The sequence below is a fragment of the Ceratotherium simum genome, unplaced genomic scaffold, assembly GCF_057802395.1.
Source record: "Ceratotherium simum simum isolate JZ-2026a unplaced genomic scaffold, ASM5780239v1 HiC_scaffold_43, whole genome shotgun sequence".
Taxonomy (NCBI): Eukaryota; Metazoa; Chordata; class Mammalia; order Perissodactyla; family Rhinocerotidae; genus Ceratotherium; species Ceratotherium simum.
In genome coordinates, this window is record NW_028261259.1 from 8,003,318 (window position 1) to 8,021,021 (window position 17,704).

The 17,704-nt window shown below is 42.4% G+C and overlaps 1 pseudogene; it reads right to left on the reverse strand.

Annotated features, from left to right (window-relative positions):
* Positions 1-14,160: 14,160 nt before the first annotated feature.
* On the reverse strand, positions 14,161-17,704 carry LOC147911523 (methyl-CpG-binding domain protein 3-like 2B pseudogene; annotated as a pseudogene).

The following is a 17,704-nucleotide window of genomic DNA, read 5'->3' on the forward strand; positions in this document are numbered from 1 at the left end:
AAATTCTCTACTTCTTCTTGATCCAGTTTTGGAAGGTTGTATGATTCTAAGAATTTATCCATTTCTTCCAGATTGTCGAATTGGTTGGCATATAGTTTTTCATAGTATTCTCTTATAATCTTTTGTATTTCTGAGGTGTCTGTTGTAACCTCTCCTCTTTCATTTCTGATTTTACTTATTTGTGCCTTCTCTCTTTTTTTCTTGGTGAGTCTAGCTAAAGGTTTGTCAATTTTGTTGATCTTTTCAAAGAACCAGCTCTTGGTTTTATTAATTTTTCTATTGTTTTTTTGGTCTCTATTTCATTTATTTCTGCTCTGATTTTTATTATTTCCCTTCTTCTACTGATTTTGGGCTTTGTTTGTTCTTCTTTTTCCAGTTCCTTTAGGTGCATTGTTAGATTGTTTATTTGAGATTTTTCTTGTTTGTTGAGATAGGCCTGTATTGCTATAAACTTCCCTCTTAGAACTGCTTTTGCTGTATCCCATAAATTCTGGCATGTCGTATTTTCATTTTCATTTGTCTCCAGGTATTTTTGATTTCTTCTTTGATTTCTTCGTTAACCCAATCGTTGTTCAGTAGCATTTTGTTTAATCTCCATGTATTTGTGGCTTTTCTGATTTTCTTCCTATAGTTGATTTCTAGTTTCATACCGTTGTGGTCAGAAAAAGATGGTTGGTATTATTTCAATCTTCTTAAATTTATGGAGACTTGTTTTGTGGCCTAATATGTGATCAATCCTGGAGAATGTTCCATGTGCATTTGAAAAGAACGTGTATTCTTCGGTTTTTGGATGGAATGCTCTGTATATATCTACTAGGTCCATCTGTTCTAGTGTGTCGTTTAAGGCCAATGTTTCCTTATTGATCTTCTGTTTGGATGATCTATCCGTTGGTGTAAGTGGAGTGTTAAAGTCCCCTACTATTATTGTGTTACTGTCTATTTCTGTTTTTATGTCTGTTAATAATTGCTTTATATATTTAGGTGCACCTACATTGGAGTGCGTAGATATTTACAAGTGTTATATCCTCTTGTTGGATTGTTCCCTTGATCATTATGTAATGCCCTTCTTTGTCTCGTTTTACAGTTTTTGTTTTAAAGTCTATTTTGTCTGATATGAGTACTGCTACCCCTGCTTTCTTTTCATTGCCATTTGCGTGGAGTATCTTTTTCCATCCCTTCACTTTCAGTTTGTGAGTGTCTTTAGGTCTGAAGTGTGTCTCTTGTATGCAGCATATATATGGGTCTTGTTTTTTTATCCAGTCAGCCACCCTATGCCTTTTAATTGGAGCATTTAGTCCATTGACGTTTAAAGTAGCTATTGATAAGTATGTACTTACTGCCATTTTTAACTTTTTTTTTTTTTCCCTCAGTGTTTTAGTAGTCCTTCTCTGTTCCTTACTTCTTCTATACAGAATTGATGGTCACTTTAGTTTGACCTCTGTCTGAAAGCTGTACTCTTTAACTACCCTCCTCCCTCCTTTTGTTTTTGATATCATATCCAACTTCTTTTTTGTGCATTTGTATCCATTACGTTCTAATCGTGGAAATAGATAATTTTTCCTATTTGTGGTCTTCTCTTTTCCCCTTAAATCAGTCCCTTTAACATTTCTTGTAACACTGGTTTCTTGGTGACAAACTCCTTTAATTTTTGCTTGTCTGGGAAATTTTTGATCTCTCCTTCCATTTTGAACGATAACCTTGCTGGGTAGAGTATTCTTGGCTGTAAGTTTTTTCCTTTTAGCACTTTAAATATATCGTGCCATTCTCTTCTAGCCTGTAAGGTTTCTGCTGAGAAGTCAGCTGATAGCCTTATGGGGTTTCCTTTGTATGTAACTTGACATTCTCTTGTGGCTTTTAGGATTCTCTCTTTATCTTTAATTCTGGACATTTTGATTATGATGTGTCTTGGTGTGGGCCTCTTTGGGTTTATCTTGTTTGGGGCTCTCTGTGCCTCCTGTACCTGGATGTCTGTTTCCTTCCTTAGGTTAGGGAAGTTTTCATCTATTATTTCTTGAAATAGATTCTCTGCCCCCTTGTCTCGCTCTTCTCCTTCCGGGACACCTATAACACGGATGTTAGTGCGCTTGATGTTGTCCCAGAGGTCCCTTAGACTGTCCTCACTCTTTTTAATTCTTTTCTCTTTTACCTGTTCACCTTGGGTAATTTCTTCTAGTCTTTCTTCCAGCTCACAGATCCGTTCTTCTGTATCCTCTACTCTGCTTTTGAGTCCCTCTAATGAATTTTTCATTTCCAGTATTGTATTCTTCATTTCTGATTGGTTCTTTTTATATCTTCCATTTCTTTGTTGACATTCTCACTGAGTTCATCTATTCTTCTCCCCAGATCAGTTAGCATCCTTAACACTCTTAGTTTGAACTCTCTGTCGGGTAGGTTGCTCATTTCTGTTTCACTTAGTTCCTTTTCTGGGGTTTTGTCCTGTTCCCTTACTTGGAATGTATTCTTTTGCCTCCTCATTTTGCCTCTTTCCCTGTGCTTGTGTCTATGTATTAGGTAGGTCAGCTACGTCTCCTGCTCTTGGATAGGTGACCTTATGTAAGTGATGGCTTAGGAGGCTTCCAGTGTGCTTCCCTCAGTTCTCAATGTTCCAGGGGTGACCCCTATGTGGGCTACGTGTGTGCTTCTATTGTGGCCTGTTAGCTCTCCCTATAGGCGCCCAGGGAGGCTGAGTTATGCTCCTGGCCAGCTGTTGTAATGCTCAGCTGCTTGTAGTTGTTGTGGGCCCTTCAGTCTCTTTATCAGGTGTGAGGAGCCCCAGCACAGTTGGCTGCAAGTTCTAATACCACATCTGTGTTGCAGTATTTCTTTTAAGTGAGTAGGCCCCCAGCGTGGCAGGTTGTTAGGCTCAGGGCCTTAGAATTGCTGTAAACCTCTAGCCTATTAGGTCTCTTGTCAGCTCTCTGAGGATTGCAGCTGGGTGGGGCTGGCCTCAGGCACAGGAGCACCCAATTGTTTCAGGCTTTGGAAGGTGGGGCAAACCTCCTATGTGGGTCTTTGAGAAGCACAAGTCTTCTGCAGCTGACAAGCCCTGCCGCCCACAGGTCCACACACACAGTCAACACAGTCCTGCCCCGTGTGAGCGCCCGACCTCCCCAAGCGGACCCAGTCTCTCCACGGCGGGAGCCCCACACACTCCGCCACCACCCCACACTCTCCACCCGCTCCTTGTGCACACCCTGCCCCGCTCAAGTCAGCTCAGTTGCCAGGCTGCAGAAAATCCAGTCACCAATCTATGCAGGCCCACACGTTGCCTGAGGGTTTGTTGTTAGGTGGGGCCAGTCTCTAGGGTGGGCTGCCTGCCCTGGCTGAGCTGGATTAAATCGGTGCTCTAGCGGGTGGAGCAGACCCTGGGCTAGCAGGTCTCAGGAGAACTCCAATGGTGTCTGTGTCAGCACGCTCACACCAGGCCACAACAATGGCCGCCGCCAATGTCCCAGTCCCTGGAGAGGTCTCACCCCTCACCGAGATGCACTCAGGGCCTATTAGGTGAGTCTCTTGTCACCAAAGCAGTGTGCACCTTTCTTTCTGGTGATTTTAGGATGCTTTCTGGAACGGGTGAGTTTGGGCGGGCCCTTTAAGAGCCAGTTTTAGTTTCTTTGTGAACCGGGTTTTCTGGGGGTGCTACCCAATGCTTTAGTAGCAGCAAAGTCAGATATTATGCCGCTGGTCTCGATTGTGCTGGGTCCACACAATGCCCACAGCGGGGGCGCTCCCGGCTCAGGGCCCCGCGCCTCCAGGGAGGTTGCGTACCTGTGAGCTGCTCCCGGCGGCCATGAAGCTGGCGGCTTGTGAAGGCGGCGTTTTTCCTCTCCGGAAGGGAGTCTCTGCCTCTTCCACCCCAGTTAGGATTGTCCGTTGTTGCAGGAGTTCCTCTTATCCAGTTTTCAGCTCTGTCTCAGGGGTAATTTTTCCACGAGTAGTTGTAAATTGGCTGTGTCCACGGGAGGAGGTGAGTTCAGAGTCTGCCTACGCCGCCATCTTGACTCCCTCCCCATAGATTTAAATGTAAATATTAAAGTTGTGAAAGTCCTAGAAAAAACCAAGGGATAAGTATTTTATATATAATCTCAGAGAAGAGATGGTCTTTTAAAAGTATAACATAAAACAAGAAACGAAACTAACACTTTTTTGTGTGTGTGACTTTTCTTTTCTTGAAAACAGATATTTTAATATTCTTTTTTTATTGATGTTTTAATGGTTTCTAACATTGTGAAATTTTGGGTTGTACATTTTTGTTTGTCCATCACCATATATATGACTCCCTTCACCCCTTGTGCCCACTCCCCACCCCCACTGCCCCTGGTAACCGCAGTCCAGTTTTCTCTGTCCATGTGTTGGTTTATATTCCACATATGAGTGAGATCATACAGTGTTTGTCTTTCTCTTCCTGGCTTATTTCACCTAACATAATACGCTCCTGGCCCATCCATGTTGTTGCAAATGGGACGATTTTGTCTTTTTTTATGGCTGAGTAGTATTCCATTGTATATATATACCTCATTTTCTTAATCCAATCGTCAGTCGAGGGACACTTATGTTGCTTCGACTTCTTGGCTATGGTGAATAATGCTGCAATGAACATAGGGGTGCATAAGCCTCTTTAGATTGTTGATTTCAGGTTCGTTGGATAGATTCCCTGTAGTGGGATGGCTGGATCATAGGGCATCTCTATTTTTAATTCTTTGAGGAATCTCCATACAGTTTTCCATAGAGATTGCACCAATTTGCATTCCCACCAGCTGTGTATGAGGGTTCCTGTTTCTCCACATCCTCTCCAACATTTGTTGTTTTTTGTCTTGGTGATTATAGCCATTCTAACGGGTGTGAGGTGGTATCTTAGTGTTGTTTTGATTTGCATTTCCCTGATGATTAGTGATGTTGAGCATCTTTTCATGTGCCTATTGGCCATCTGTATATCTTCCTTGGAAAAGTGTCTGTTCATTTCCTCTGCCCATTTTTTGATCGGGTTGTTTGTTTTTGTGTTGTTCAGTTGCATGAGTTCTTTATATATTATGGAGATTAACTCTTTGTCAGATGTATGTTTTGCAAATATTCTCTCCCAGCTGGTTGGTTGTCTGTTCATCTTGATTCTGGTTTCATTTGTCTTATAAAAGCTCTTTAATCTGATAAAGTCCCACTTGTTTATTTTTTCTTTAGTTTCCCTAGTCTGGGTAGGCATGTCATCCGAAAAGATTCCTTTAAAACCAATGTCAAATAGTGTGTTGCCTATATTTTCTTCTATGAGTTTTATAGTTTCAGGTCTCACCTTCAGGTCTTTGATCCATTTTGAGTTAATTTTTGTGTATGTCGATAGCACAAGGTCCACTTTCATTCTTTTGCATGTGGCTGTCCAGTTTTCCCAACACCATTTATTGAAGAGACTTTCCTTTCTCCATTGCATGTTCTTAGCACCTTTGTCGAAAATTGGCTGTCCGTATATATGTGGTTTTTTTTCTGGGCTTTCAATTCTGTTCCATTGATCTGTGTGTCTGTTTTTGTACCAGTACCATGCTGTTTTGATTACTATTGCTTTGTAGTATGTTTTGAAGTCAGGGATTGTGATGCCTCCTGCTTTGTTCTTTTTTCTTAGGATTTCTTTAGCTATTCGGAGTCTTTGTTGCCCCATATAAATTTTAGTATTCTTTTTTCTATTTCTGTGAAGAATGTCATTGGGATTCTGATTGGGATTGCATTGAATCTGTAGATTGCTTTAGGTAATATAGACATTTTAACTATGTTTATTCTTCCAATCCACGTGCATGGGATATCTTTCCATTTCTTTATGTCATCATGGATTTCTTTCAATAATATCTTGTAGTTCTCATTGTATAGGTCCTTCACCTCCTTGGTAAGATTTATTCCTAGGTATTTTATTCTTTTTGATGCAATTGTAAATGGTATTATCTTTTTGAGCTCTCTTTCTGTTAGTTCATTATTAGCATACAGAAATGCAACTGATTTTTGTAGATTGATTTTGTACCCTGCAACTTTGCTGTAGTTGTTGATTGTTTCTAATAGTTTTCCAACAGATTCTTTAGGGTTTTCTATATATACAATCATGTCATCTGCAAATACTGAGAGTTTCACTTCCTTGTTACCTATTTAGATTCCTTTTATTTCTTTTTCTTGCCTAATTGCTCTTGCCAAAACCTCCAGTACTATGTTGAACAGGAGTGGTGAGAGTGGGCAGCCCTGCCTCATTCCTGTTCTCAGAAGAATGGCTTTCAGTCTTTCCCTGTTAAGTATGATGTTGGCTGTGGGTTTGTCATATATGGCCTTTATTATGTTGAGGTACTTTCCTTCTATTCCCATTTTGTTGAGAGTTTTTATCATAAATGGATGTTGTATCTTGTCAAATGCCTTCTCTGCGTCTATTGAGATGATCATGTGGTTTTTATTCTTTGTTTTGTTGATGTGATGTATCACGTTGATTGATTTGCGGATGTTGAACCATCCCTGCGTCCCTGGTATAAATCCCACTTGATCGTGGTGTATGATCTTTTTAATGTATTGTTGTATTCGGTTTGCCAATATTTTGTTGAGGATTTTTGCATCAAGGTTCATCAGCGATATCGGTCTGTAATTTTCTTTCTTTGTATTGTCTTTGTCTGGTTTTGGTATCAGGGTGATGTTGGCCTCATAGAATGAGTTAGGATGTGTTCCATCTTCCTCTATTTTTTGGAATAGTTTGAGAAGGATGGGTATTAAATCTTCTTTGAATGTTTGATAAAATTCACTGGAGAAGCCATCTGGTCCTGGACTTTTATTTTTTGGGAGGTTTTTGATTACTATTTCAATCTTTTTACTTGTTATTTGTCTATTCAGATTATCCATTTCTTCTTGGTTCAATTTTGGGAGGTTGTATGAGTCTAAGAATTTATCCATTTCTTCTAGATTGTCCAATTTGTTGGCATATAATTTCTCATAGTATTATCTTATAATCCTCTGTACTTCCGTAATATCTGTTGTAATTTCTCCTCTTTCATTTCTAATTTTATTTACTTGAGCTTTTTCTCTTAGTAAGCCTGGCTAAGGGTTTGTCGATTTTGTTTATCTTCTCAAAGAACAAACTCTTTGTTTCATTAATCCTTTCTACTGTTTTTTTGGTCTCAATTTCATTTATTTCTGCTCTGATTTTTATTATTTCTCTCCTTATGCTTGCTTTGGGCTCTGTTTGTTCTTCTTTTTCTAGTTCTGTTAGGTGTAATTTAAGGTTGCCTATTTGGGCTTTTTCTTGTTTGTTAAGGTGGGCTTGTATCACTATGAGTTTCCCTCTCAGGACCGCTTTTGCTGCATCCCCTATGATTTGATATGGTATATTATCATTTTTGTTTGTTTCCAGATAGTTTTTGATTTCTTCTTTAATTTCATCAATGATCCATTGGTTGTTCAGTAGCATGTTGTTTAATCTCCACATTTTTGTCACTTTCCCAGTATTTTTTTCATGGTTCATTTCCAGTTTCATAGTCTTATGGTCTGAAAAGATGCTTGTTATGATTTAAATCTTCTTAAATTTATTGAGGCTTGCTTTGTTTCCCAACATATGGTCTATCCTAGAGAATGTTCCATGCGCTTGAGAAGAATATGTAGTCAGCTGTTTTTGGATGCAGTGCTCTGTATATGTCTACTAGGTCCATCTCGTCCAGTTTTTCATTTAAGTCTACTATTTCTTTATTGACTTTTTGTCTGGATGATCTAGCCATTGTTGTAAGTGGGGTGTTAAGATCCCCTACTATTATTGTGTTGTTGTTGATGTCTCCTTTTGGGTTTGTTAATAGCTGCTTTATGTACATTGGTGCTCCTATGTTGGGTGCATATATATTTATAAGTGATATGTCTTCTTGATGGAGTGTCCCTTTTATCATTATATATTTCCTTTCTTTGTCTTTCTTAACCTGTTTGATCTTGAAGTCTACTTTGTCTGATATGAGTATGGCAACACCTGCTTTCTTTTGTTTGCCATTAGCTTGGAGTATTGTCTTCTATCCTTTCACTCTGAACCTGTGCTTGTCTTTAGTGCTAAGAAGTGTTTCCTGAAGGCAGCATATGGTTGGGTCTTGCTTTTTAATCCATCCTGCCACTCTGTATCTTTTGACTGGAGAATTCAATCCATTTACATTTAGGGTAATTATTGATATATGAGGGCTTAATGTTGCTTTTTTGTCACTTATTTTCTGGTTCTTTGCATTTCCTTTGTTTCTTGTCCCATTTGCGAAACTAACACTTTTGATTTCCTTTCAAAAAATCTGCATGGCAGCAACGACTAGATACAAAGACAAAACAAGGAAAAGAGGAGAATGTTGGCAACTCATCACAAAAAGCTAATTTATTAATATTAAGGAACTCTTACCAACCAAAAAGAGACTAAGCATCCATTGGAGAAATGGACAAATGGCGAAGAACAGTTCACAGAAAATACAGAATTCTCTCAGTACAAGAGATGCATCTCAGCTTCTCCCAGCAAAGGAAAAATATGAAGTAAAACACCAAGATTCTTGATTTATTTATCAGATTAGGAACATTTACTGTTTGTTTAATATGTTGCTGTATTAGGATGTAGAGAAAGTGGCACTCCCATACCACAGTGAAGGGGTGAATTTGAACAACCTCCGTCTCTGCACACGAGGACCTTGGCAGACAGAGAGACCCCAGTGGAGCCCGGGACTTGGCGGGAAAGAGCCGAACTGTGGCAGTGAAATCCGAGAAAGCCAAAACCAGACAGAGAGAGATGAACCCGAACCACTGAGCTGGGGAGCGGCAAGGAGAGGCAGAGGGAGCTGAGGCGGGTGGAAAGAGCCGAAGAGAAACGGAAAGAGCTGAAGATGTGAAGACAAGGCAGAGGCCAGGCGGAAGGGTCCGACGCCTGGTTGGAGGAGCCGAGCCTAGCCGAAAAGCAGCGAGAGGTGGCGGAGAGAGCCAAGCCCAAGGGCCACTGGGAAGAGCTGAGAGGTCGTGGCCGGCAGAGAGAGGACAGGCTGGCGGCGCCGGGGAAGGAAGCGGAGGCGAGGACTGCGGAGAATGAAGGCGACCACGCTGGATGGGGCCGTGGAAGTGGAGCGTGGAGACCGGAGACTTCCACGCTCCCCAGCTGCCCCAACCCCCCCCGAGGGTCGTGGACCCGGTCCCCGCTGCCCTCCTCCCCGCTTCTCCGGCCCCACCGCTGCCTACGGCACAGGGCGCCCTGGCCGGACAGCGGCGTGTCCTCCGCCCATGACGAGGACACACGTGTCCCCATGGCTGCATCCTCCGGACGTGATGGCTGCATGGAGTCTGGCGCTGATGGCCGCTGCGGGGACTGACCCCTTGAGGTGCAGCCTCTGACCCCTGCTAAGCCCGCGGACTCAGCCCGTAGGGAAGGCCGCTGGGGGCAGTGACCACTCTGGCTTACCTGGGGTCTGGGAAGAGGCCCCCATCCGAGACCAAGGCTGCAATGCGACCTGTGGGCCCTTCCTGACCGTCTCCCCACTTCCAACACCAATACCAGGCTCTCATTCAGGGCTCTTGATTGTGTGAAACAGAGGATTGTTAGAGTGATCCCTCACGGAGCCTCTGGGAGGACAAGGATGGGCTGGAGCCCCGCTGAGGCTGCTTCTATTAGCTGTTGTCCAAATCCATCCTCATCAGAGCATAGGTCCCACCTCCTGGGTCAGAGTCTGTGTGCCTGCATCAGATGCACAGAACAGTTGCCCTGTCTGCAGTGGGGAGGCTGCAAATGGACGTATCTGGCATTTTCTGCTTTTAAATCGGGAAGCTGGTGTTATCTCCCCCCAGGATCATAAAGCGAGAGAAGCCCTCAGACATAGGATAGGGGTTCAGTGGCTGAGAAACCAAGAAGGATGACAGATGTCTACTAGGAGGCCCTGTGCTTTAAGTTTTTTGAGAGGAACCACAGGAGACCACATGTGTCAGCAGCCTTGGGAATTTCTGCTCTAATTGTTTATGTTCAAGTTGCTGCAGCTGGAAAGCATGTGTTGTGCTTGGCGGTCTTCAGCGAGGTGGCCACTACCCATCCCAACCTCTGCCTTTTAGGGCCCTTTGTAAGGGCTCCACCAGTGTTTACATTGAGAAGACCTGGTGCCTAAACAGAGCTGAGCTGACTGGATCGCAGTGAATAAGAAGGGTGACGGGAGACATTGATGTTGGGCCACTGAAGGTGAAAGTGGGACCGGCAAAAGATGGACCAGAGCAACCCAAATATCCATCATCTGATGAATGTATAAACACAATGTGATCCATATTTCTGTACATTGTATCTTCTTCAGCCATAAAGATATGAAGGACACGTGCTACACCATGGATGCACCTTGAGGAACTTCTACTAAGTGAAAGCATCTAGCCAAAGAAGACCACTTATTATATGATTCCATTTACATGAAATGTCAAATATGGGCAAATCTGTACAGACAGGAAGTAAATTTGTGGTTGTTTAAGGTTGGAGGTGGGATCAGGAAGTGCAGGGGTAATACTCAATGATTTCTACTTGGTTCTTTTTACAATTTCTATCTCTTTATTGATATTCTCTGTGAATTGAGACATCATTCTCTTTATTTTCCTTGGTTCTTTGTCCCTACTTTCCATTAGCCCTTTGAGCATATATAAGAGAGTTGTTTTAAAGTCCTTGTCTCATAAGTCCAATGCTTGGGCTTCCTCAGGAAAAATTTCTTTCAATTTCCATTTTATCTCATATGAACCAGCTATACATTCCTGTAGCTTCATATCATTTGTAATTTTGTAGTGGTAACTGGACATTTTTCGTATTACAATGTGGTCGTTGTGACAATCAGATTCTCCTCCCTCTCCAGGTTTTGCTGTTGTGGCTTTTTATGAGCTGCAATCATCTTTTTGTTTAGTGACTTTTTAAAGTATTTTTGCAAAGACTATGTTCATTGATGTGTGTGGTCACTAAAATCTCTTTTCAGTTATCTTAACAGTCAGCAAGTGATCTGACAGAGATTTCTTTAAATGCAACGATCCAAAAGAACACATTTTAAAAAAAGAAAAAGTTAAAATCTCTCCAGCCTTTGCAGCTGGGGCCCCTGCAGCTCTTCCTTAGACTTCACCCCCTACCTGCATGGAGCCCACAAATCTGCCAGAGGTGCAGGCCCAGGTCCTCTCAGGTCTTTTCTGAGCACACGTCCAGTTCTGGGCGTGCACATTGCACTCCCGCTGCCCTGGTATAAGCAGTGGCCCTTCTCAGCTTTCATCCCCAAAAAACTTCCTCCTCAGATCCCTCCTTGCCAGATTTTTATGTCTCTCTCCTGTCCCGGCCATCATCCCTTGCACGGGCATCTACCAGTAGCATAGACCTTTAAATCTTTCATCAGACAATGACATCACTTGGAGTCCATCTAGCCTGAGGGGTATAAATACGTGTCAACTTCTGCACTGTTCCCTCAGGGACCCAAAAGACAGATCACTACCACTCAGTGACAGAATCACCCCATTTTAAGAAGCAGGTTAGTATTTGTCTCCTGGCATGAGGAAGCCATACAAGGATTCTTGTCTCCCATCTTCACATCCTCTGTTGTACCAGAGAATGGCAGCGGGTAGGCATTAACCAAAAACACCACAATGCTTTCTTACCCAAATTCAGCCATGTTTTCCTTCATTAATCACTCCTCTGGATGCTGTAAGGTTTTTATTGTATTTCAGAGCTCTGAAACACTCGATTCTGTCAGTTTTGTCCAACTGAACGGTTGCTTCAGTGGAGAGACTGGTTCTGTGATTACATTAGTCTGCCGTTTTTGTTAACAGAACTAGGGAAATGTTTTGATATGTCACCTTTGTCCTTTTTCTCCTTCATGTATATTTTGTTTGGTGGTTGGTTCTCAAAAATTCTTTTATTTTGTAAAATTTCTCTTTCATATGAATTTAAGAATCACCATCACGATTTCAAAAAAAATATATGATTTTTAAGTTTATTACATTGAATCAAGTACTTTTGAGGCAAACAACTCCTCCAATATTGTTGGTGAAAACAGCTCCTCTGATATTGTTACCATTCATATCTGCCTGAGCCAGCTCCCAACCTCAACTTGAGGGTAGAGGATGTAGTCGGTTGAATAATGTCTCCCAAAGATTCAAGCTCACCTGGAACCTCAGAATGTGACCTTATTTGGAAAGAGTCTTTGCAGATGTGATTAAAGATCCGCAGATGAACTCATCCTGGGTTTAGGGTGGGCCCTCAATTCAATGACTAGTGTCCTTATAAGAAGAGGAGAAGACACAGAGACTTGGAGGGAAGAAGATCACGTGAAAGACGTAGGCAGAGATTGGAGATCTGCTGCCACACGACAGGGAAGCAGGAACCACCAGGACCTGGAAGAGGTGAGGGAGGATTCTCTGTTGTTGATAAACTGTGATTCAATTGTAGGGATCCCTTTTGTTCTCACTCAAACCCTCAAAACCTAACAGTGCCTTGTCTTAAAAATTCTGATTATCATGTGGCTTATCATATGGATGTCCTGAAGATCATGGACCACGCCCGATGCCATCATTTAAATTTCTCAGTTCTGCAATTATCACATGTGAACACCTTCATTTTTCAATGTAACTCATTGAAATCATGGTATACATATAAGAATTTGTCAAGAATAATTTAAAGGTATGGGAGAGAAAACCCAACCAAAGTTAACTTGAAATAATTTAACAGAATATACGAGGGAAGAAAAGATCCAATGAGGGAAGAAATCAGCTCATGGTAACGAGAATTGAGGAGTAGATTGTGACCAAGTGCAGAGAGGCAGCATACAAATGAGGCGGCAGGTCTTGTCCTGACTGCCCCCGTGCCAACACCTATTGTGCTCTCCTCCCAAGTGGCCTCAGACCCTGTCAGTGGCTCCTAAACTGTGGCCTCACTGAGCCCAGAACTCCAGGTCGGCCAGGTAAGAACCCCGTGTATACACAGCTCCACCTCCTGTTCCATAAAGGGTCCTGTGCCTGGATCTTGTTGGACCAGAGAGGGCCTTTTGACACCCCAATCCTATGACATTTGGGGGTTTGGAATATGCAGACTAGCTCACACTGAGGAATCAGAACACCCTAGTCCTAGGGAGGAGTCAACCCCACACCACAGCTGTGGGCTCTAGCAGGGAGCCATCGCTGTGTTAAATCCAGAGGCCATTATCAGGAGGCACAAGGCACAGCTGTCCACCTCCACTCACTCTCTGCCATTCTATTTTGCAATCACTCATTTACCTTCTGAAATAGGCTTCCTTCCCCATGACTGCTAAGACTACTCTATCAAATGTCTTCAAGAAAGTCCAGAAAATTCCAGATCCTTCCAAAATCACATCAGTCCTTTTCCCTCCTGACCCAGTAAAAGAGTCCTACAATCTCACTTCTGTAACTTGACCCTTTTTTCCACCAAATATTGTTCATGACATGTTTATTGAATAATTATGGTGCGCCCTATTCTGTGAGCAGGTGGACAAGTTTCCTTGACTGAGGACCTAGTGTCAAGGTGAAGGCAGCAAGCCTGCTGCCAAGATTCTCTCAGTGCTAAATGCTCCCAAACAACATTTTTCTTGTTAAGAATCTAAGGTGAACTCTATTTTAAAAAATCACCGAGGTGATTTTAGGTAACAGATAAGGCTGTAACAGGTAGTCTAAGAGCTAATTAAATTATATGAAAATGTCTTGTATTTGAGTTAACATTTGGCAAAAAAAGGATACAACTTATGTTAGATTGAGATATAAAAGCAAGCTTAGTAAAGTAAGACATTTATAGAATCAAATTAATTTAACGTTAAACAACGTTAAAGCTCTTTACAATAGGTATCATCTTTTCCTGATTACAAGTATTCTAAAAAAATATAACTAAAAATACTAAACGATCCCTTAGGCCAAATTACCTTTAATATAAAAGTGAATAAGAATCATGGTAAGCAGAAATTGCAGTATACCAGGACAAGTAAAGATCTTCTTTCCTGTCACATGAAACCCGATCTCTCACCCACACAACTGTCTACTCTTCACATTTATGTCTCTCAAAAGAGTTTAATAAAGTACAATTATAAAATGACAAAGCATCACAGTCCAGAGCAAGAAGCGGGGTTGACATTAAATAAGGCGAGTGAAACTGGGGGCTGTTCATGGGGAACTCTTCTTGGCTTCTTCAGCATGACCTTCTCCTATTTTCCATCAGGTCTCAGAACATCCGTCTTGGCTCCTTGCTCTCTGGGCCTCCCTGGCAAACCTCTCTGCCCTCAGGGCCTCAGCCAGTCTCTCCCTTGCTTATTTCACTCTCTGACTCTGTCTGTGAATGTCTCCATAAGTTACAAGTTGTGTTTAGAGTGGCTGTGGGAGACCGAGACCCACTCCTGGAATCATCTCTGCCCAGTCTGAAGACTGTGTGGCGGTGGGCTTGAGGCTGGGGTCTACAGACCCAGCACCAGCACAGCCCAGGCATTCACCTGGACCACCTGGTGCAATTATACTTAAGGTATTTGTGATATCAAAAGTGCTTAAAAGTTCTCCTTCACTGCTGCAGGCCTGGAGACCCTGCAGTCTCCTGTATGCACAGACTTACTGGGGCTCCTGCAAGGTCTCCTCTCGCTGACTGTAACTGACAACATTGCCAGGGTAGGAAGTCATCCTTGTAACTGGCCTCTTGAAAATGCAGCTGGTGAGTCTTCTAGGAAGTGCAGACCTTTCACGATGTCTCTGCTTGGTCTTGGCTAAATGGACCTGTTTTTTCTTCTCTGAAGTCTGGGGCATCATATTTCTTTTGAGCTTTCCCCTTTGAAAACAAAATGAAATGTTAAATTTGAATAAAATGGGGGATGCAGACTGCCAGCCATGGAGAATGTTCTCACTTCATTTGGATCTTCCACCCTCCTGTATCTTGGAGAAATATCTCTCAGACTGTCCTGTGCATCACAATCATCTGGAGGATTGTTAAAACACAGATTGCTGGACCTCAACCCAAGTAGGCTTGGGGAGGGCTGAGAATTTGGATTTCTAAGTGTTCCCGGATGCTGCTGATGCTACTGACACAGGCACCACACACTGAGAACGAGATCCTGGGACATCAAACTGATATGAGTCAAGGACAGAAAGGACTATGAAAACTGGATGATTCTGTGCCCAGAGCATAGGAATTTAGTGTCTCATCTCTAATGAAATCACGTTCCCCTCAGCAATTTGATGCTCACTTCATTTGCACACCCAAGTCCCACCTTCACTCAAATATCCTCCTGTTCATAAGTAAATAACTCACACACGCCATATTCCCATCACATAGTTCTATCCACTGTAAAAAACCATTTTTCCTCCCCTGACTCTTCCTTTCTCCTCCTACTCCTCCCTGTTAATCTGGGCTCCACCATCTGACTTAACACAATTGACGCTTCTTAGAAGTCAATCCTGCTCTCACATTTGTTCCACATCCACACCCTCTTCTAGGCCAGCCCATCCATTTCCCTGGCTTCACATACCATTAATGAACTAGAAATGCCCATAGAATCAGCACAGATCTGGCTTCAACCCTGAGACCCAAATACCCATCTGCCCACTCACAACATCAGTGATAACTCGATGACCAGCTAGAAGTGAGCTGGTCCCAAGTTCAACCAACCAGTTCTGCAAATAATCACCCATATCTCAGGGTCCCCTAATCTCGCTTGTTTGTACTGATATTCTGTCTACACCTGAGTGTCATTCTGGACACCCTGCCACCCCACACTCATATATCAATGAACCATTCATCCACCCTCCTGAATCCACCTAAAGATTCTCCACTTTTGAATAATTCTTGAGCACCTTTCAGATTTCCTACAAAATACCATTTCAACAGAGTGACCTTTCCTGATCCAGCCACAAAAATTAATATCACATTTTCTCTGTTAATTTTTAAAATTTTAATTGTATTTGTATTATCATCTACTTCTCCCCTAGTGTTTTTCTCACTAAATCGGACACTCCATGAAGTGAAGACTAATGTGGACTGTAATGTTTTACACTGCCGTATTCACTCATTGCTTTGCCCTTACAAGGTACTCAATATATTTATGGAAAGAAATTATTCAAACTCCAAAAAAAAACTTTCTAAAATTTTCAAACAAATTCACTGAACTACAGTTATACAAGGATACAATCTGTTTTGTGGTATACTGCAATAAATTATCACTAAGATTGCAAATCCTTTCTGTCTGTAATCCATTATAAGACTCTAGGCACAATAATTTATTTAAAATGTAAACCTAATCAGTGCACCTTTCCTTTACAATCTCTCATTTCTGTCTTCAGATAGTTTTTGAAAGTGAAGTCATAAATCTCACTTCATCTCTGTTGTCCTGCCATAATTATTAATACCATCTCTGGGGCCAGCCCAGTGGCCCAAGTGGTTACGTGCACTTGCTCTGCTGCAGTTGCTCTGGGTTTGCCAGTCCGGATCCCAGGCACGCACTGACGCACTGCTTGGCAAGCCATGCTGTGATGGCGTCCCGTATAAAGTGGAGGAAGATGGGCACTGATGTTAGCCCAGGGACAGTCTTCCTCAGCAAAAAAAAAAAAGAGGAGGCTTGGCAGATGTTAGCCTAGGGCTTATCTCCTCACACACACACACAAAAAATACCATCCCTTTCGTTCTCCAACATGTCCCAGTTTGGAGGGAAAACTATTTGTGCGTCCCATTTATAGAACACCCATTATATGCCAAGTTATGTACTAAAACCCGTGATCCAGAATTTAACTTAAAAAGTCACTTCCCCTGTTTATTTTAATCTTGGTGAGAGGAATGAGTTAATAAAGAGATGGATGAATGTCTAATATAGTGTTAGGTATAATTAGATCCTGTAATAAACAGTAAGGGCTACACAGAGATAAAGAGACAGAGGGAGGGATGGAGGAAGAAGAGTAAGGAGGGATAAAGGGGAAAGAAATTACCTACAATTATTTCATTTATTTATTTACCTTGTGAGGAAGATTAGCCCTGAGCTAACATCCATGCCAGTCCTCCTCTTTTCTTTTTGCTGAGAAAGGCTGGCCCTGTACTTTCATCTGTGCCCATCTTCCTCAACTTTATATGGGACGCTGCCCCAGCATGGCATGACAAGTGGTGCCTTGGTGCACACCCAGGATCTGAACCCCGGCCGCCAGGAGCAGAGTGTGAGCACTTTACTGCTACGCCACAGGGGCCGGCCCACCTACAATTGGATGATGCAGAGATTAGGGAAGGACTAACTGATGAGGTGATATTTGAGCACAGAACTGAATATTTTTTAAAAAAGACCAATCACATTGTGGGTAAAATGTTTTCCAGAGATGGGAACAGCGTAAACAATGCAGGGCTGAATACTACGTCCACTTCCCAGTGATGCTGTTGGTTAAAAACAAAACAAAACAAATGTTTGGCCTATTATCCCAAGAAAGCTCCCTGTACAGAAAAGTACAATACAGTGAACATCACTTAACAAACCTTAACACCTAGGAAACAACTTTCAATAAGGTATCTTCTTGTTTTAAGAGCTACTGCCTGCTCACTTATAGAGGTTTCACAGAAGGACAAAGTGTACAAACGGACACTCTTGCCGTCCATATGGATTCCACACTCACCAGAATAGGCTGGCTTGGAAAACAGGCCGATGCAGGTTCCTCCATGGCTTCAGAGTTGTCCTGCTGACCCCACTCCTGATGTGCAGACAGCCCGTGGATTGCTGGAAAATGCAGTGAGTTCTGCCTCTGA